Raw genomic sequence first — 18,285 nt, 5'->3', positions numbered from 1 at the left:
AGTTCAATTCCCAGCAACCACATGGTGGTTTACAACCATCATGTAATGAGATATGGTGTCCTCTTCTGGGGTGCAGGCACACATGCAGGCAGAACACTCTATAAATAAATCTTAAAAAATAAATAAAACTCCTCTACAGAGCTGGCTTTGAAACAACCTATGACTCTGGTACTTAAGAAAACAGAACTGTGAGGCTGTTTTGATTCGAGTTTTTCAGTCTTCACAGTCTGTGTGCTATCTGTTCCTGATAACCATGGAAGGTCATACAATCTTTTAGTTGTGTTTGTGAGACAAAATACAACTATCCCCCTGTCAAACACAGGAGAACTCTATATTGCTAGCCAAGGATCATTTAAAAATAACTTAGTTTGATCCTTTGTGTCTGAAAATCGCTGAAGTCACATACAAAGAGAAAGTATGAGATTTTAATGTTCATTTTCATGAAATGTGAAGATACCATACAGACCGCATGAAGCTCTCTTTCATGTGGTCAAATGTCAAAGTACTCCCTAAAATCTCAGACTGAAGAAAACCCTGCCCCCACACAGTTCCACCTTCAAGCTCATCCAGGAACTCTCTGACTCAGGAATATAGGTCACCACTTCCAAACCATAAGATTGGTTCCAGAGTAAGCCACGTGGTGGTGGCACACACCTTTAATTGCAGCACTCCGGAGGCAGAGGCAGGCGGATCTCTGAGTTCCCGCCAGCCTGGTCTACAGAGTGAGTTCCAGGACAGTCAGGTGTACACAGAGAAACTGTCTCGAAAAACTAACCAACTGATCACCACCACCACCACCACTAAAACTGGTTTCAGTCTAAAGTGCCGACGATTTCTTAGTAATTTTAAGACTAGTTATATTTGTGGATTTCTACTCTCCAAGAACCGCACATTGAAAGGTGACAACCAACTCCTTCGAGTTGTGCTCTGGCATCTACCTGCATGCTGGGGCATATGCCTCACTTACGTGCACATGTACACACATACATACAAATGAACTAATGAATGTAAAATAAATGTTTAAATTAAATTTTAAAATGCATGTGTAGAAATTTAAAGAAAATACAAGTAGTTTGGACCACTACCAGTGTATTGGATCTTCTTTGTAGTATTTGTACTCTTAAAGCAAACAGAGACTGTGCTAACATACAATCAAACACACACACAATCAAACACACACACACACACACACTCATTCTAAATAATGTTCTCTTAATTAAAAAATAAAAATGTGTAAAAATAGCTGGCTGTGATGGCATGTGCCTTTAATCCCAGAATTTAGGAGGCAGAGGCAGGTGGATCTCTTTGAATTAAGCCCAGCCTGGCCTACATAGTAAGTAGAACAGCCAGAGCTACACAATGAGACCTTGTCTCAAAACAAACAAACAAACCTAAAATGTGTGAAAAGACTCCAAATGTCCCTTTCCACACAGAATGGTGAGAGATTTGGTCCCTCTACTATATCATCCATATGCCTAAATACTGAGATGCTCAGATGTCAGATGATTCTTCGTTCTCAAGCATCAGCGTTTCTGTAAGAACTGGCTAACTCCAGCACCACTCCACTGCCGGTGGGAGTCTATCTCTTCCAGAGGTAAGACTGAGAAGAAACAAATAGACCAGAAGCCTTAAGGGGATGGGAAGTAGAAGAGGTTAAGAAAAGAGATAGGTACTATTTATACGTCACCATTTTTTTTCATGATACAATTTATCAGTGAAAAGTTTGTCAAAGAACAAGACATTTATTCCACTCCTCTCTTTTTACTATCACTACTTTCTAGCTTTCCTCAAAGCTTTATTTAATTGTTGCGAGTGTTTTGCTTGCATGTTCCCCTGGAACTGAAGTTATAGATGGTTGTGAGCCACCATGTGGGTGCTGGGAACAGAAGCCAAGTCCTCTGCAAGAGCAGTAGGCGCTTATAACTGCCAAACCATCGATCTAATCCCTTGTTCTCTCTTGGTTAAGCACCTCTAATTGTTTTTAAAACAATCACTGGACTGGTAGTTCTCTTCTACATACCCATCTCTTCCCTATATTCGAATTACTTCAGAATCTACATGTAAATTCAATCCAAAACAGAATATTAAATATGACGCAGGCTCAGTGTTTGCCTAGTATGCATGAGGTTTTGGAATCAACTACCAAGAACTGAGAGACATGAGACAGAGAGAAAGAGAGAGAGGCATGGTCATGTACACCTATAATCCAAGTACTCAGGAGCATGGCACTACAAAATCAGGCATTTGAGGATAGCCTAGACTACATGGGATGACTCTATCTCATAAATAAATGAGTAGGGGGCTGAAGAGATGACTCCGAGGTTTAGAGAACTTAATGCTCTTCCAGAGGACCGGGGTTCAAGTCCAGGCATCCACATGGCAGCTCACTACTGTCTATAACTCCACGATCTGACACCCTCACACAGACATCTGACACCTCATAGAGACATATAAAGTTAAAACACCAATGCACATAAAATAAAAATAAATTAAAAAAAAAAGAGGTTCGTAGAGAACTTTAAAGAAATAAGTAAGTAAGCACTTCTTAGGAGTATAATTTATTATTTCTCAGCCTGAAATTAGGGCAGGATGCTTTAAATATGAAAACTCTGTCAAGGTCCTTCCTGGATAGTTTAAATTCAATTGAAGAGGGGTCTTCAAATCTTGTCATTCTGGCTAAAACTTAATTCTAAGTACTTGGGAAGATTTTATTTGTTATGTTTGTGCTTGTGTATGTATGTTGTGGTACATGTACACATGAGTGAGTATGTACCATGTATACACAGAGAGACAAGAGGGTGAAATCAGGTCGCTTGCTGCCTCAGTCAGTGTTCTGTTGCTGTGAAAAGACACCATGACTACAGAAACTCTTATGAAGAAAAACATTTAACTCAGACGTTAGTTTCAGAGGTTTAGTCCATCGTCATCATGGCGGGGAGCATGGCAGCGTGAAGGCAGACATGTGCTGGAGAAGGAGCTGAGAGTTCTACATCCAGATGCATAGGCAGCAGGAAAGAATCCCTGGGCTTAGGATGAGTTTTTGTTTTGTTTTTGTTTGTTTGTTTGTTTACCTCAAAGCCACCCCCCATGACACACTTCCACCAAGAAGGCCACACCTCCTAATCCCTTTCAAGTAGTGCCACTCTCTGGTGACCAAACATTCACAGGGGTCTTTGGGGGCCATGTTTATTCAACCACCATTCTTGCTCCATCACTCTCCACCTGATTTCTTTTAGATAGGGTTGTCACTGAAGCTAGGCTGGCAGCCAGCAAGGGCCCCATTCTCCTGCCTCTGTTTCTCCATTGTGCTTGGGTTACAGGCACACATAGTCACATCATCTTTACATGAATTCTGGGGATATGAACTGAGGTTTTCATGCTTTCACAGCAAGCTCTCTTATCTACTGAGTCATCTCCCAGCTAGAGAATATCTATCTCCTTGTAAATGTGAGGAAGAGAAAAATTTTCCCCTAACATAAACGATCTGATTTCTATCCTTGTTTTCTATCACAGTGGATCAGGAACCAATGCTTAATCCAGTTCCGAAAAGAAAGATATCGTGGCAGACCAAGTTGTGTTCCCATAATCTTCATATGTTGAAACCTTACTCCCATGTGACTATTTACAAACAGAACCTATCAGGAGGTGATGAGGCTAAGTGGCATTATAAGGGCAGGGTCATAAGTTATTAGAGTTGGCGTTGTAAAATCAGGGGCTGAGAGTACTTTACCTAGCATGTGCAAAATCCTGCATTAATCCCCAGAGTAAAAAGAAAATGAAAGACAGGGGAAATAGGAACACAAAAATATAGAAACTAAACCTATAAGAGGAGAGGCCTCAAAGTGATTTTGGACACCTTGAATGTTGGACTTCTGGACCCCAGAACAATGGGAAACAAATTTTATTCTTTATGACAGATCTTGCCGACTAAGTCAGATACCAAACTCCAGATGGGGAGGACCGTTAGATGGGTGGGGACCACAAGTCCTGTGAGGTCAGACGAATAGCTAAGCTTTGAAGAGCTGGGATGCTCTAGGCACCAGCGTACACAGAAAAACGGTGTGTAAGTTATTGGAAACTCTGAGCTCTAAGCTAGGGGATGAAGTAGGACACAGTGCATAGAACAGGATTTAAATCTCTGCTTTTTCCCAAATGTGTAACCTTTGGTAACTTTTCTTGTTCGTAAAATGTGGATATTTATTCTGGAGATGTACTAAGATATACAGAAAGTTCATCATAGTAAATGACAGGTAGAAAACACTCACTTAAATGATCCAAAGCAAGAAAAGGTTGGAGCAGCAAAGCCGAGCCCGTCACTAGCAGCTCACATGGCAGAACATGGAGCTAGAACACAGTATGAGTTGCAAGCCTACTGCTGGTGGCTCAGGAGTGCCTCACTACCAGAAACCCGTAACATTCTAACATGGTTGGATCCAAATCAAGAACTGACTGCTTTCTGCCCTAAGAAGCCTCGCTGCTACGGATATATGAAGAAGTCATCGTCACGGCAGAAAGCAGATGGCTCACTCAGAGTGTGTGAAAGACAGAGGAACGAGGGCTGAGGAGAGCCAACCAAAGATGGAATATATCCCTAGACTCACACTGAAAGGAGCTACCAGCAAGAACAGTCTGAAATCTGAAGCACAAGAGAAGCGAGTAAGGCTGGGTCCCAGCACAACCTGTACAATGAGAAGGACCCCCAACGGGAGCCACTAACAAGCTAAGGCCTGGAGGGAAGGGCAGTGAGAATACTTTATCCATCTCTTGTTTTTCTACTTCCCTCTGTCTTCTTGCCAGTCCTGCCCATTAGCCAGACCAAAGCAAAGGCCAGAGGCGAGGAACTCGGCTGATCAAATCCAGAGCAGTCATCTTCATAGAGTCCAGAGTGGAAAAGGGTGGTATATAAGTCTTCAGGGACACACAGAGCACACAATGAAGCTGACAGAGAATAAAAGGCATGTTAACGTGGATTCTTAGGGGATCTGGCTTTAGAACTGAGCTTGAGTCTTGGGGTGGGGGAGCATTCCTTTCAATCCAACTATAGACTCATTAAGGAAATAAAAATCAAGCTAAGAATTCTTTTGTGTTTTTAGGGTCTTGAAGGCACCTCCCTAGCTCTGTTATCCAACACGCATCTTGTCTTCTGATTATACTCCTCATGCGTGTGCCTGCCTGGGTGGCTGTTATTTCCTCCTTCATCTGTGTGGGTTTAAATTATTTTCTAGAAGTCTTTTTTTCCGTGTGAGCTTTAATGAACGTACTCAACCATACCTAGGGACAAGTTTGGTTAAAATGTTTTAAGATCTATTGCATACATAAATATAGAGAGAAGGAAGCACAACCCTGAAATATTTTGCTTCATCTGTAACCTGGGTATTGAATGATCCAGCTCGTTTTCTGCTGGATTGAAGGGTAACGAGACTTTTGTCGTTTTCATCTGGGAATGCATTGCAAAGATGTTGACTTTGGGATCTAGTCCTCTTGCCTCCGCCCCACCGGATATGGTGTCACAAGTTTTGTTGACATTAATGAGTAGTTTTGTGTGCACAGCACAAGGCTAAGAGAGACAACCGAGGGGTCAGCATGGCTATTTCTTCTCTAGAAGCATGAGTAATAAACTTCGTCCAACAAAGCAATCAGCGTTGTAACAATGTGTGCTCTTACCTTTTCTTCTTTCTGCAGGGAGACGCTGGGAGCTCGCTTAATTAATAGTCTTTTGTGTATCACGTTCAGAAGAGCCTTCCCCTTTCAAAAAGGAATCTAACAGCACAGCAAACATATGCGTTTCTGGCGGCATTTCAAGCCGTATTTATTAACTAAGTGCTAGGGTGGAGGAGGGTTTTCTTGCCAACAGGATTCATAGGACACAGCACTTGAAAGCACATCAGGGGATGAAGCATTTCTGCGACAAGCACAATCATTGCCTGTAACTCCGATGGAGTCAGTGCTGTCTGCGCTGACCACATAAACCACAGGCTAACTGAAGAACTCGAGGCACCTGAGATTAAACATAGCCTCCCAGACTATGAGGTGCTGGGACCAATCCCCAAAACCACTTGAGTTTAGAGAAAATAGCAGCTGGTCAGATGGAGGCCATTTCCGACTTCCCCCGACCATTTCGGGTACAGGGACCTTCCTGGAGACGAATACTTTCATATCCTGTTGTTGGCAAGGAACAGCCTATTCGCCAACGGGCCTACTTGACTCCACACAACCTTTGCAAAACAACATTTTTGGAAGCAATCCAATGACCTATGAAACCATCACAGAGAATTTGCCAGGTAATTAAGACGCAGGCAGGTTTTCTTTGGTGCCTCCCTGCCCCCGCCCACACTCCCTCCCACCTTTCCCTGCTTCCAAAGTCAAAAATCCACCCCCTCTCTCTGGCAGCAGTCCCCCTCCCCCTCTGCTCCTTACTGCGTGAGTGTGAAGACTGGAGATTGAAATAAAAGGGTTCATGTCAGGTGACAAAGCTGGCACACTTAGCACCCCTTCAGAGGGCTCCGAATCCATCAGTCAGCATGGAAAAACGAGAAGCTTTACTGGGCTCCTGCCTCTCCAAACAGATCTCCTCAGCTCCTTAAAGCACTCCGTAATTCAGCATTTGCGAACAGAGCCTCAGACCAACAAGACTGTCTCTGTAAAGCACTGTCAGGCAGCTCGGAAGACAGGGAGGAACAAGTCAAAACAATCAGCAATTTCATTAAGGGGATAAGATTAATCTTGAATGATGCCCAAGTCTGACTCACATTGTCAATTATATATGATCTCTGTGAGCAGGCCGTTTTCCCAATTCACTGAAACATCTGCACATTTCAATGGGTTGAGCTTTACCTTATCCACAGCCCTCTGGCTGTTTTTGTTGTGGATTATGTAATTCATTGAATGATGCAATAAGGAGAAGAATGCTTTTTACCTGAGCTTTGTACATGATGATGTCCAACGATTAGGGCAACAGGCTAAATGACCCAGAACCTAGGATTTCAACACCCTCATTTGCTCTGTGACCTTAGGCCTATTACTTCCCCTCTCTGGCATTCACTATAAAATTGATGTGGAGCAACTACTCTTGCTTCTGGCATCACTGGATCTGAAATGAGCTCTAACTGCCATTCAAACAAGTGCTGGTCCTTGAAACAAACACCCAACAGATTTGGGCTGAGATTCCTGGAAAGTCCACAATGGACGTTATCTCAAGCAACAAAACATTGCCTTGATGATTTATCTTTGCATTTAGCTGTAAGAAGTTTTGTTTAAAAGGGGGCTCGTAGGTAGCAATACATCTCTTATCAATACACTTGGAGATATAGGAGGAATTGTTCAAGGCCCACCTCAGCTGAACAGCCAGCTTGAGATCAGCCTGGGCTCCATGATTCTGTCTCAAAACAAAAACAAAAACTTTAAAAAAAAGTTGTAAAATAAGAGGAAACTTGTGTTTTTATCTAACAGTAGAGCAAAAGGAATTAAAGAGATCTTGGGTCTTGGGTCTGTTAGATGCAAATAAAAAGCCACATTCTTTTTTTTTCTTCCCATGATGTATTCTGCAAGATCAATTAAAAATTATGTCATAAAGACACTAGTAGGAAATGGGTTAATATTTTTTTATAACCTTAGAGCTTTCCTACAGATGCCATAAAATCCAGATGTCCCAGAAGGAAACCTGATAAATTCACTACAGAAAACTGAAAAACTTCCTTGAGAAACCAGATACACGTAAAGCCAACATATCAAAGAACTGGAGGTAACGTTTGTATTTGACGTGCCAGAAAAGACAAATGTCTCTAAAATATGACATGCTTTTCTAAAAATTAATAAAAAAAATTAAGGCTACAAAACTGAGCAAAAGATATAAACAGACAAAAAGAACAAATATATATATATATAGAGAGAGAGAGATATGAAAGATTGACCAACCTGTGGGAAGAGCTCCAGTCTTGTTCACGGTGTATACAGAAGGAAGGTAAGATCAATGTAACATCTCTTTGCTTGTCAGACAGACTAACATGTCAATGCTTCTGTGGCCCTTGATGGGTATAGAGTCAACAATGGACTTTCTACATCCTAATGGCTTACATGGATGCTCGAAAGAAAAGGAGCAGAGAGGCTAGAGAGATGTTGTTGTAATTGTGTTAGTGCTCCATGAGATCCTCACATCCAGAGAGAGAGGCTGAAGAGAGAGGAAAAAAAGGCACACTTGAGAGAGGATGGAGGCTCACCAGAGGGAGACAAGACAAACTCCCCTGCCTCTGAGTCCATGTCAGTCTGTGAACACTTAGAGCTTGCCTCCTGCTACTCCCTCAACAGCATGGTGAAAAAAAAAAACACGAGTGGAAGTTGACCAGTTGTTCCCTAGAACTTGAATCACCCATAGGTGCACGCACTGCCTAGAAGGAGAAGCTAAAAGCCAAACAGAACGCATTTTAGTTACTTGTCTTGTTGCTGGGACAAAAATAGCTGACAAAAGAAACTTAAGAAAGAAAAGATTTCTTTTGACTTATAGTTCAAGGGTATGGTGGAGCCTGGCAGAGAAGGCACAGCAGCAGGGGCTTAAACTGTTCACTTTGTATCCACACCCAGGAAGCAGAGAGCAATGAAGTTAGTGTCCATTTCCTTTCTTCCTCTATGTCCAGCCTAGGAGCCAAGCCCATTGAGTCGCGCCGCCCACTTTCAGTCTTTCCACCTCAGTTAGCAAATCTACAAACGCTCTCACAGCCATGTCTAGAGATTTGTTTCCATTTCTAAATCTCATCAAGTTGACAATCGTGAGTAACATCCCAACTCTACTCCTTGTCAATTCGACACCCAAACATTTCTCTTTTGAGCCACCACCTTGCACCCTTTGTCAATATTAACAATCACTGCGGGGGAGGGGGGAGGAGAATGTCAGTAATGACCCACTGTGATAGAACAGAGAAAAGTGGCTCTGGTGGGAACAAGATGTTCTTCATGGAGTCTGGCAGAAAGCCTTCAAGCTTTTCCAGGGAGCCAAATGATCATTCCAGAAAGCAATCACATTTATGCTAGTTACATTCATGCTGTAGAAAAGTCCTTGCTTTGGAATGTGGCTTGTGTTAGCAGGACTATCTCAGAAGAAATATCTGTGAGAGCTGCGAAAGTGTGAAAGTCTATTTGGGAGAGTCCTTAGAGGCTTAGGAGAGCGCCTAAAACAAATAGTTGAAGAGAATAGAAAGCCTGGACTCCGGGAGTCCTTAAGAAACCCACAGAACCACCCTATGCAGGGAAAATCCAGAACCTGGTGTTTTTCTTGTAAAAGAAATAGGTTTCCAATTACTTGGCCCCTTTTAGTAAAGGTGAGGCCTTATCCTTTTCTTTATGCTTTATTTGTTTGTTTGTTTTATTTTGTTTGAGACAATAGTTTACTCCAGCACAAACAGGCCTGGAATTTGCAACTATCCTCCTGCCTCATCCTCCTAAAGCTCAGATAATGGGATAGAGGTTTCTCTAAGACCTTTTCACTTTCACTTTACCTCCGGGGCCCTCCCTCTGTCCTAAAGGATCTTGCTATCAGTGTGTTGGGCCTAGGGGTGTGGAAGAGCAAGGTTAAGAAGAGGAAAGCCGGAAGCTGTAGTCCCTTTCTCCCTGAAGGCTTCTGAACCAAAACAGGCCTAACCTCTGGCTATACTAAGAGGTAAGATCTCTAGATTTTTTTTTTTTTTTAAATCAAGGGAAGTGTGAGTGTTTTAACATTCAAACAGGTTTGGAAAAATCTTTAGGATCTGCCTGGGGTACTAACCAGAGGCCAAGAAGAATGCAGAGTGAGTCTGAAGGGTTAGATTAGAGAAGGAAAAGGGCTACCTTCCTCAATCTCTCTCAGTTTCATTTACTTAGCGTACAATTTAGCCACGTGTTAAACAATTCTAAAAGGATCAATGAGAAGCTGGTAGCTACGCTTCAAAGTAGCTAGGATATCACGTAGGAAGCCTTTTTTTAAAACCCATATTTTAAGCACCTTTTAAAAAATTGCTCAGTATTTAAGATGGTTTTCATACGGAGCTAATACATATCACCAAATGAATTTTCCTGGGGCATTTTATAACATCTTTCCCAGAATCCTCTCCTTCAACTTTTACACAGTCAACTACCACCTACTTGGCCTAACTGGCTGGTCCTAAGTAGATTTCTCTGGCTGTCTAGTTGCCCTTACAAGGCACTAGAACCTTTGGCATCTATCCCTGCAGTGTGCTAAAAAATAAAACAACCCTCAGGAGGGAGGTCCCAGACAGCCTGTGCTATAGCTGGCCAGTCTTACCTAACCAGGGGCATTTGTAGCACACGCTTCACAAGTGTGGCCAGGGCTCCTGACATATTTATCAAGTATATGTGCCCTAGCATATTTCTTAAGCCTTGAGTGACAGTTGCTGTCAGGGGCTCCTAACACATATGTCACACCGCAGAAGGAGGTCCTCGTATGAACAAGCCTAGGTCTAGAGAGTTCAATGGCTGTCACCAGGATGCTCATTCATTGACTTATCACTGTCAGTCAAGAGACAGTGTTTTGACTGATTGCTAGCACCATGCCATGAGGCAGCAAATGAAAAATTGACAAGGCTGAGGAAAGAAAAATGTCCTTGGGTAGTCCTTTTGACTATGAACTATTTGGTTGCTAGGCTGTAGCATCTCCATGTCAAGACAGCTGTGAGGATGGTCTGTGTCGTCATAAAGGCTGGTGGCTGTGGGATTGCCTTCTAGAATGAGCTGCTTGTCTCAGGGCTCTGTCAAAGAGAAAGAAGTGATTAAAAAAAAAAAAAAAAGAAGAAGAAGCCAAGCCTTTGCGTAATAGCAACCATACAAATAGACCCTCCAGGGGAGGACATTTTTTTACCCCCACTTTCCAATGAGAAAAATGTTGTTGTGCTCATTGCCTTAACTTCTTCAAAAGCTCTGGGTAGAGAGAAAGAGTTACATCCTCCAGGCTGGGGAGAAACAACCAAAGAACTTTCCATTTACTCCATGAAGAAAAGCGAGTCCTCTAGGGCCGTTCTTCCAGCTATGAGGTGATATTTTGGGCCTTCACCTCAATGTTAACAGTGTTTTCTGTTTTTTGTTTTGTTTTGTTTTGTTTTTTATCCCAAATTGATCACCATTCCTCCAGAATCATCAAATAATGTCACCAAGGGTGTACTGAGTGGTGAATCCAAGAACAGAAGTCAGAGGTATATTCACAAATCACCTTTCATCCACTGGGGAGGAGGTTTAGATACAGTGTAAAAGAAATAAAGATGAGGACATGGGTATGCCGAAATATGCTAACAGTCCCGTATTCCTGGAAGTTTTAGAAACTGATGGAGATTTTTCCAGAATTCATATGCTACCTCTTTTTTTAATTTATTTTTAATTTTTATTTATTTATTTGTTTGTTTGTTTTGTGGTTCTTTTATTGCCACCTGCTATGGTGCTTGCAGGGAGGAGTTATTTGTGCATGCAGACAGATTACAATGAATTTACACATTGTCTGGCAGTCACTGTGATGGCTACCTTAGTTCTAATCATTTTTTTGCTAGTCCCTCACCCCCCCCCCAACAGAAACTTCTGGCCTTCAAGCATCCTGTCCTCAAAGTACAAGGAACCAGGACATTGCCTAGGCCTCTTCACAGACAGCCACCTCTCTCGTGCACCTACCAAGTTAACTTCTCAGCAGTTGTCACCCAGGCTTCAGTTACAGAGCAAGATGACAGTCATCAAAGCACCATCAATGAGGCAAGTCTGTCAGGACCACCTGGAGTAAGGATTACAGGTTGAAAAAAAAAAAGGAAAACGTGGGCCTTAACTTCTGGCATTCATCGAAATGACAGCCTGAATGGTCAGGAACACAGATCAGGGTCAGGCAGGAGAAAGGATAAAGATGGAGAAAAGGGCAGTTCAGTAACTTGACTGCTTAAAAGCAAGATGGGGGAGGGGAGCCAAAACAAGTAACCTCTACTTCCAGCAGAGAAGGAAAGCTGGCTTCTTTTCTGATAGAATGTCAGGGTGTGAGGGACCTTAATCAGCTGGGTCATGCGTGGGGCTCTGGAAAGTTAGAGAAATGACCCAAAGGATAATTAACCTGGATTTTGGAATGTGCGTGTGAAGATAACTCTTTCCGGCCAGTTACCACAGGACTGCCAGGAAAGGAAGTTGCACAAGACAGAAATGTAACAATTAATTAAGAATGCAAAAGAGCCCGGGTCTGAAAGGGAAGGACAGGAAGCTCTCACAAGCCTATAAATTATTCCTGCTTATTGAGTGCTAAAAGCACAAGTTCTAGACGTATATAAATAATATATTCCTGTAAATAATTGAAAACACAAGGAAAATTACATAAGCAGAAGCCAAACCTAAATTTAGCGAGGCCGGTGGCTTTTAGAACCCTTATACATAATGCTCCTCTCTGAGCCCCAGCACCTTGGCTAGTGGGGAGGTGGGGATGGAGGTAGGATCATAATGACAAATATTTCTCCCTGACATAGAGAGAACTATAGCATTTCCTATCTCTGGCTTTTTAGCTTCCATATATATATATATATATATATATATATATTTTTTTTTTTTTTTTAAGTATGAACAAATGCACTGTGAAAGTTGTGAAATCCCTTCCAGACTTGGCGCTCTGTTTCTGTGCAGACACATCTGCATCCCTAACCTCTCCGAATTTCGAGTTCGTAATTTACGGTGGGATCGGTCCTTAAGCAGCTCTGCCTGCAGTGGTCTGGGAACCTTGGTTGGCTGGCGTGTGAGCTGGGAAGTGACTCTCTTCGGCCGACTGAGTCAGTTCTGGAGCTACAGCCTTTGTCCGCGAATTAGCTAATTGTTGTTCTCTCCTTGGGAAGTTCGCTTGTCGTCTGATTCCTCCGGGGGAAGACTTCCCATGGTGCCAAGGGCACTGGTGTAAATCAAATAAATGGGCTTCGTTCTCTTAGTTGTGCAAAGTACAACACAGAAGCAAGACTCCGTGCTGCTCTCCCCTCTAGCTCTGGCTGCGTTCGACCTTAGGGACAACTTATCAAGTTGCTACCTGATTAATGAGAAAGGGAAATGTTAGAGGCTGCAGGAGTGTGGCAAAGCTTCCTTTATCCATGATTAGATACAGAAGTAGCGACTTAATCACACCACTGCTGTTTAGTATATAGGGACCAGATGATAAGCACACACATTATCTCTGGTTTGTGACCACCCGGTGAAATAGATATTGTCGTGAGACTCGGTTCCAAAGGTTAAGTAAATTCTTTGTGACCACAGAAGAGACAGAAATAAGAACCAACCAGGGTCTCACCTGACCCCAAACCAGGTGTTCAATTGATCACATTGATTCTGAGTCAGGCAACTCACTGCAATGTCTTAACATACAGCTGATAGTGACTCCCCGAGTTCCAACATTTTCCGCTTCTATGAAGACATTATTCCAGAATCTTGGACTCTTCTCTCTTATTGTCCCGAGTTTACTCTTGTCTTTACTCGTATTTCAGCTTGAATGTATGTACCCTTCCAATATTTATGTTGAAACAGTCTCCAATGGGACACACTGAGAGACAAGGCCTGGAGAAGGTGATCAGGTCCTGAACAAGATGAAGGATCTCTGAATGAAGAACAAGAGAACCCTGAACTCCTGCTCTGGCACCTTTCACCAAGTGAAGTTACAATGTTCCACAAGCAAATTGGAAGCAGAAACCAGAGGCCAAATACATCTTGATTTTGAAATTTACAGCTTCGAACTGTGAGAAATAACTTTGAGCTATTTATAAGTTACTCAGCCTCAGGATAATTGTATCTGAAAACAAATGGACTAAGATACCCAGGATTACAATAGTTCTACTCAACCACAATTTAGGATGTCTGCTATTATCAAAGCATTTTCACTTCATAGTGCCAAATAACTGAACTCATAAAAAGTGATACACTGAGCTATAAATCTTACAAACTTATCCTCATTTACATTTCTCAGCATTTTGAATACTTCCCCCTTAATTTGATCATAACTATTAATCAATGCAACTTTATATGACCTTTAGCCATGCATATTTATAACTTAGAAGACATATATATATATATATATATATATATATGTAGCTTCATTGTTTAATAAAGTAAAATATGGACCTTAAAACATGAAAAAAAAGTCTGCTTAAATATTTCTCTTGAAAATCAATTCTGTTATCCCAATTATAAAGAATTTAATGTAGCCTTGGGTGAATATTAAATCAAAGAAACTTCAAAAAGTGCCTGTGATTCAAGTAAGAGTAGGTATTTAAACCTACAAGCCACAGATCTAAAGCTGTTGGAGGGGCTGAATGCCTATTTCAATGTTTGGAGTTTGCTATTACTATAGAATGACTTTGTAGAATTGAACAGAGTGTTTGGGGAACCAAAAATTGTTTAAATTTCAGGCGGTGAAATAGGATGAAGTATGTTTAGTGGATGATAGTAAAATAAATCATTCTTAAACAACAAGGACACGGCTGCCCTCATATCAAAACATCCAACCCCTGCTGGCCATCTTCACTGTGACTTCCTGATCTATGACCTCTTTGTCTCCAACTCCACGCTCTGACTGCAACTGTCACTGAGTCACACAGCCTGCTCTAGGCATGACGCCAATTTGATTACAACAACTGCCTGGGCAACAGAGAAAGTTAGTTTTCAGGGTTCTAGCAAATGGTTCATCCAGGCTCCTGGTTCTAGGCCATAAAGTTTGACTGTCATTCGGAAAATGAATGATAAAAATCTGCCTAATCTAGTAAACCAGCAATCTTAAAAATACATGAATCTTATAGCCAAGACAGACTGACGAGACCCTCGACTCTAATAAGCAGATATGAGCACAGTCACAGTCCTGAAAAGTACACTGTTCATGTGCTCAGCTCCCTGTGCTGTAGGGGAGTGATTAAGTCACCTAGAGACAGCTACTTGCTTAATTCACTCCTAGGCCACTCATGGCTGGGGAGCAGGAAACAGAATTTTCGTGCCCCTTTGGTCTTCACAACTAAACTGAATCACTCCATTTGCAACAAATGATTTTATCCCTGTAGAAAGTAAACCTTAAAAGGGAAGAGCAAAGCCAGCCAGGCCTGGCAGCACACTTGTTTGGTCTCAGCACTCAGGAGGCAGAGACAGTTCGAGGCCAGCCTGGGCTACCTAGTGAGATCCAGGTCAGCCAGAGATATTCAGTGAGAGCCTGCTTTAAAAAAAAAAAAAAAAAGGAATAAAAGAAAAAAACAGACTCTTACCAAATAATATCATAGTCTACTAATGTAAAAAAACATAAAGGTGTGTGTGTCACTTGGTTATGCTAGCTACTGTGAAAGCTAGGCAGGGTATCACTTCATTTTCATGTTCCTGTATTGTCCTCTTTGGTTTGGATTGGAAACATAAGTTAAGACGTTAACATAAGCCCAGAAGTGGTGACGCACGCCTTTGGTCCCAGCACTGGGGAGGCAGAGGCAGGCGGATCTCTGTGAGTTCACTGGCCAGAGTGAGTTCCAGGATAGCCAGCTCTATACAGAAAAACCCCGTCTCAAATAAATAAAATTATTCAACCCCCTGGGAAAAAATAGACCTCATTTGATATATCCCCCCCGATTGATAATATATTTGTTTCATTTAAATAGCTTGCCCAATAAATTCTTATTAAATTACATAAACAGGTAATTATGGGAGAAAAAAACCAATAACAGCAGCTGCAATATAATTAATATTTCTTTGTCTGCACTCTTATGCTAATGATGTGCATACATTAGCTTACTCGATTATCACAACAAAACTACGTGGTGTCACGGCACAGATCAGGGACTGGAGAGAGGGCAAGGGATGTATTCAAAGTTATCCATCTAATAAGTAGCAGAGCTGAAGTTCAACCCAGAGCTCTCAGGCACAAAAGCTTAGTTAACACGCAGACAGAATCAAAGATGTGGACAGTCAGTGGAGCCTGCAACTACTTGAACAGTCCTAATGGAGCATAAGACAGACCAGGCCAGGAGCCCCATTTCAGTGAGGACAGCCATGACTGCTCAAGCACGGTCAAACTTGGCAGATCCCAGGGAGTACAACTCAGCTTGAGAGTCCGCAGTTTTTAGTCATCTCCACACTTCCTCCCTCTAGAACATTCTTCTCCCTGCTCAGCCAGTATTTCTGTTTTTGTTTTGTAGCCGGGGTGTTCTCCACACTGTCCTGCTCTCCATGGATTTCTTGCTATCTTTGTCTTAGTCTGACTCAAGGCTGGGGGTTTGCAAAAGCTGTTCTATTAAGAAACACAGGGAGGAAAAAAAAAAAAGGAAAGAAACACAGGGACAGAGGCTGGGGATGTGGCTCAGTAAGCACCATGCTTGCCATGCAACTGTGAGGACCTGAGCTTGATCTCTAGTACACTAATGAAAGAGCTGGTCACTGTATGCCTGTAACCCTGGCACTGGGGAAGTTGAAGACAAGAGGATCCTTTGGGGCTTACTGTCCAGCAAGACTGGACAAATCAATGAACACCCTATTTCAAAATGTAAGGGATCGGGGGTGGGGGGGAGGATTGAGGAAGACAGCTGACACCCACTCTGTCCTCCACATATGTGCCCACCGGCAAATAGAACCCATGGAAATACCAGGTAGGTGTGGCTTCAGAAGATGGGGACGGCTGGATAGCCAGAACAGCCAGATCAGTGAGCTCTGTCTTTGACTGAGATCCTGCCTCTGTGAATAAACTGGAAGGGCAATGGAGGATGATTCCAGATATCAACCGAGGCCCTCCACGTACTCAGACACACGCATGCACGCGTACCCACACACAAAATGGAAAAACAAATCAATAAAATCAGGTGCCTGCTGCTTTACAGAGAAGCAGATAATATGAAGGGAAAATGATCAGAGCCATCCTCGCTTGGCACACATGGCATTACGTTCCTGCAAGCTTCAGTTGTTAGAGAAGTTGTTTCCTGAGGAAGTAGAAGAAACTGGGACTTCAACACACTTCCTAAAATGCAGAGTATGAGCACTGCCTCTGAATCACTCTGACCCCCTGATCTCAGGCAATGACAGTAAACAGCGGGAACATAAAAATAAAACCTTGCAACCTCCCCTCTCAAGGCACGGCATGATCATGGCGCTCTTTGGAGCGTCGTGTCATCAGGAAAAAAAAAAATCAATACCGTGCCAGTCACTTCTGAATCTGTGCATTGAGTAGAGCAAACAGACCTACAGGATAAACAGTTATTTACCTTGGGGCTAGAACAGCAAGAGCAACCTCCAGAGATGAATGTGAAATGCTTTCACAGCGCTCACCTGCAGTCTGTCCTCTGCCTTCAATACCCTCACTGTGAAAACAACCCCAGAGAAAGCAAACTGAAAGACAGCCCCAAGAGTGAAAACTTGTTCCACACGGGCACTTTCTTTAGTCGTATATTAAAGCAATTTCTATAAAGAGATAGATAAGAAGTAAGTAGCGAGAACTATCCAAAGAGAGGGGGTGATGCGATCAGAGGAAAAAGGAGACTTTTATAATGATACCGATGGGGTGGGGAAACTACCTTATTGAATAACACGTAGATAATAGTCAAGTCTGTTTCCAGTGACCTGAAGGATCCACAATGTCCTTTTAAAACAGGACTCTTAGGAAGATAAAAGCTGACTGAACAAGGAACTGTTGAAGGGTGGCAGTCCCTCTCTGCCTTTCTTTCATCTTGTTCTTTTTGTGGTATGTAGGCTCAAACCTAAGACCATCATTGGCTAATCCAGCATCACACTATTAAGCTCCTCAATGGTGAATTGAGAAGCCAACACTTATTTAACTTTAAAGGATGACACTTTAAGCAAAATTAACGTTTTCTTTACTGATTCATATGATCTCTACTCTCTTCCACTATGGATCTTTTCAGCAATAATTGGAATATCTTGGGTAGGGCTTGATAATTTTACCTTCAACAGGTTCTTCCGTTAATCCTAATTAACCCCTAAATCCAGCAACTCTTGGCGCACTGCTTAGTGGCTACCTATCAGTATATCATTATATAGATTTTATGTATTTATAGATATTTATGTTACAGATACTTATAGACATACATATTTCTGGGACATGTATGTTTTCACCATTATAAATCGTGATACATGGTCCACCTTCATAATAACAATTAGCATTCATTGACCGTTTCCTATGTACTGGCTACATGTTCATGTGGTCAGGACGCATTGTTAGGAGGTAGCATTACTGAGATTTAAAACAAAACAAAACAAAACAAACAAACAAACAAACAAACAAAACACCTTTGCATTTTAAGGCTTTTGATGCTCATTTCCAACCTGCGGTGCCAA

The 18,285-nt window shown here is 42.2% G+C and overlaps 1 long non-coding RNA gene across 1 annotated transcript in view; it reads right to left on the bottom strand.

Annotated features, from left to right (window-relative positions):
* Positions 1-11,736, bottom strand: part of LOC132648959 (uncharacterized) — a 36,649-nt gene extending 24,913 nt beyond the window's left edge. The window contains exons 1-2 of the long non-coding RNA XR_009587360.1: positions 11,641-11,736; positions 7,915-8,167 (exon numbers count right to left, since the gene is read on the bottom strand). This is a non-coding gene — a long non-coding RNA (uncharacterized LOC132648959). The remainder of the gene's footprint in view (positions 1-7,914; positions 8,168-11,640) is intronic.
* Between the last annotated feature and the right edge of the window lie 6,549 nt (positions 11,737-18,285).

This window comes from Meriones unguiculatus, chromosome 18, assembly GCF_030254825.1.
Source record: "Meriones unguiculatus strain TT.TT164.6M chromosome 18, Bangor_MerUng_6.1, whole genome shotgun sequence".
NCBI classification, from domain to species: domain Eukaryota; kingdom Metazoa; phylum Chordata; class Mammalia; order Rodentia; family Muridae; genus Meriones; species Meriones unguiculatus.
The sequence above is the reverse complement of the archived record's forward strand: the minus strand, read 5'-3'. Positions and strand labels throughout refer to the sequence as shown.